Below are 3,344 nucleotides of genomic sequence, written 5' to 3' on the forward strand. Positions count from 1 at the left end.
TTCCCTACTAGAATTGGCCATTTATTCCACACCCATTTATAACCAGATTTTAATCCATGACAGGGCTTTACCTCTCACTTTGTGGTTACCAAGTTTCCTTAACAGTTTCTTGTATGGGTGTTTATCAAAAGGCTTTTGAATGTCCAAATAAATTATTTTCTCTGGTTTTTCTTTACTCACTATTTTATTAACTCTTAAAAGTGTAAAAGGTCTGACTGGCAAGATTTATTCTTATAGCAGCTATGCTTCTTTTCCTCTTTTGCCTGAGACTTGATATTTCCCTGCAGACTGTAAATTATTTAAAAGAGTGACTCTCTGAATCTAGTGGCTTGAAGCAGCACCAGATGTGTTGTCAATGTTTAATTAAAAAAAAAAAGTGAATGTAATATACTGTTGACTTTTTCAACTACTTCCTTGTAATGAAGTTAAGCTAATAATGTAAAATTTCCATGAGCTCCTCTGTCTGTGTAAATATTTACAGGGTCTTTATCGCTGCAGTACCAGATTTCCACATACATTAATGGAGTTATCCTTATAACACCTCTCTGATACAGGGAAGCTTTAATCCCAACTGCCTGAAGAATCAGGACACACTGACATCTGGCACATAAAACCCGAACTGCTGTGCTTTGAGAATAACAGGTTAGGAGATAAAACACTTTCTCCCACTTACAGATGCTGTATTCACAAAAAATGCAAGAATCATCACAATTCACAAATGTAATGAAAAAGGTTCAGTGCCCCAGCATCTCTTCCCAAGCTCTCTAAACTCCAAAGTTCATTTTTCCCTTTGGAAAAATGCAGAGCACTGCAGGTAAAATCCAAGCTTTTCCTTTTTCACAGGCTATCTGAGTAGGTTTTTGCTGGCTCTGCTAGTGACCATTTATTTTGGACTCATACCACACATCCAGTGTTTCATTATGCATTTTTGCTCCAGCCAGAACTAATACAATTGGCTGCATCTCAGCTTGCTTCAAATATACAAGGGAGTGGGTTTCCTCAGAGAAAAGAAAGAAAGAACATCAGAAAAAGAGATCCTGTTTAAAGTAAAAAGCACTATAGAGATTGCAAGAAAACTTAAAAAAGGCTACAAAATATACATGTGCAAGGGTTCACTGCTGGCCCCACATCCCTAAGAGAGGCTTTCCACCTTGCCCTGAAAGCTGACAAGTCCTTGGCAAAGCAGGGAATGACGAAGAGGTTGGACATGGAAGACCCCTCAGTGAAAAGGCATGCAGTCCATAGACTCTGTTTTCAAGAGACTTCTGGCCTCATGTCTTGAGGATGGACTTTCCAAAAAAGCTCACCTTCTGCATAAGAAGCCATAGCAGGTGGCCAGGAATTCAAAAGGTTATGAAGTAATCTAAAATTAAAAAAAAAAAAAAAATTAAAAATTAATTCCTTAAGTGTCAAAGGGGAATCATGTAAGCACAGGACAGTTCTGGAAGAACAAACTGCCTCAGCAGAAACTCTGAATATTCCAGCTGCAAGTTTCCATTTGTGGTTTTTAAGTTAGATCTTGAAGCTACCGATGCTTGAAAATGTGGGATTTTTTGGGGGGGCCTGGAGTCAAAATCCTTTGAGACCAACAAAGGACTTGCTTGAAGATGCCTGCTTGTGAGAATAAAACAGGGATAATGGAGGGATAAAACAGGTATAAAATTTAGCAAATTTTATCGACTCCATAGAGTAGTGATGCCCAAGTAGTTGGGCTGGGAGCAGAAGGGTACAGGAGCACGGGCATTTGAGGTGGCTCCTGGCTGGGTTTGGAGGCTGACTCCCGACTGTCTTTTCCATCACCCATTCCCGAAACACAAACTTTGCCTCCGGGATGGCCCTGGCTCCTGCAGCAACAAAATTATTTCCCCAAGGAGCAGCCAGTGTATTGCCATGATCTTAATCTTATTTAGTGTGGTAGCATGGTTTTAATTTTTCTGTGTTTGATCCCTCAGCTTTAGGAATATTGATAGAAATAGGGGCTGTGAGGATTAAATAAAGAGCAGCTTGTTGCATATGAAAAAAATACCCCTCAGTCCTCACTTTCTCCGTGGTGATTCAGCTTTTCCAACAGCGCTGCGGAGATAAAAGGCTTGCATATGAGCAGAAGTGTTAGCAAGGGCTGTAATGCTTTCAGCGCAGCCTCTTGCAAAAGGGCCTTGGCTGCGGGAGCAGATCCCGCCTGCTCCCAAATCTCCTCCCGCGGCGGAGAGGCGCTGGGGATGCAGCAAAGGCTGCTCCCCCTTCTCATGCCAGCACGGGCTGATCGCCGCGGCTCGCTGCTGGCTTCAGTGCATCTGCTGATGCAGCCGTGCCGTTCTCCCTGGCCGGCGGATGGAGGAGGCGGATCGCCCCTCCCCGCCCAGCCGGGCCGAGTTGTGCCCCCGCGGGCCGCCCGCCTCGGCATCACCCCGGCACCGCCGCCCTAATCAGTGGCAGGCCCCGGGCGCGGGGTAATTAGAAACATCGAAGGGGCTTTCTATCTTTTGAAATCTGTCTCTCAACATCAAAGTGCTCCGCGCAAGTCGTCCTCCAGAGGCCGGCTCCCATATCTAAATGAGTGATGTATTTCATGGTATCTGTCGGGAAGGATATAATGAAGAAAACCGGCTTTGAGACGGAGCATGATGTCAAAAACAGGTGGCCCGCTGTTGCGGAGCATCTGTTTTGCAGTCCGGTTGTGTTCCTGTAAACGGCGCAAACACGGTGAGCGCGCAGCCTCCGCGGGCGCGCAACCTCCGGGCCGCCCGAGGATGCTCACGGGCGAACCCCCGTGTTGCTGCGGACCCTACTCCTCCCGTCCTGCAAGAAAAGCGGGCACTGCCCCCGCCTCGGGGATGTGTGCACCTCCTCCAAACACCCAGGGCTGCGAGGTACCTGGCAAAGCAAGACCTCTCTTCTCTCCGCCCTGGCTCTACCGGGGCCCTCAGCCACCCCCACGGGGCCACAGCATCCCCAGGGCCACACTCCGCTCTCGTGGTGGGCACAGCCCCTCGGAGAAGCCGGCTCCCCGCTCCATGAGCCCGTTGGCCTCGGGTCACCGTCGGCCTGGCCTGTAAACAATATTCCGCTGAGCTCACACCGCTCGCTGGTAGCGATTCCAGGACCGCCCCCTCCGTGGGCTTGCACAACCGCCCCGACTGAGCGCGGCTATATTCTGACTCTTATCTGCAATAATAAAAAGTGTTGGCTTGTATCAACCAAGCCGTAAATCCAGCCGAGCGTGCACGTTTCAAAGGCACAGGCAAATCGCCGTGATTTCCCCGGAGGACGCGCAGGACGGCGGGCAGCGGGGAGAGCGCACCGCTGGCCCCTCCGCGCTGGCTTGGCCTGCAAGGCACGGCTTG

At 48.6% G+C, this 3,344-nt stretch overlaps 1 protein-coding gene and 1 long non-coding RNA gene across 8 annotated transcripts in view; one reads left to right on the plus strand and one right to left on the minus strand.

Moving 5' to 3' along the window:
- Positions 1–3,344, plus strand: part of PKDCC (protein kinase domain containing, cytoplasmic) — a 119,358-nt gene that overhangs the window by 78,626 nt on the left and 37,388 nt on the right. The window lies entirely within an intron of this gene.
- LOC108449237 lies at positions 907–3,338 on the minus strand. Its single transcript, XR_001865389.1, has 2 exons — positions 2,875–3,338; positions 907–1,363 (listed from the first exon to the last, which is right to left on the minus strand). It is a non-coding gene; the product is annotated as an uncharacterized LOC108449237 (long non-coding RNA).

The sequence above is a fragment of the Corvus brachyrhynchos genome, unplaced genomic scaffold (assembly GCF_000691975.1).
Source record: "Corvus brachyrhynchos isolate BGI_N302 unplaced genomic scaffold, ASM69197v1 scaffold258, whole genome shotgun sequence".
Taxonomy (NCBI): domain Eukaryota; kingdom Metazoa; phylum Chordata; class Aves; order Passeriformes; family Corvidae; genus Corvus; species Corvus brachyrhynchos.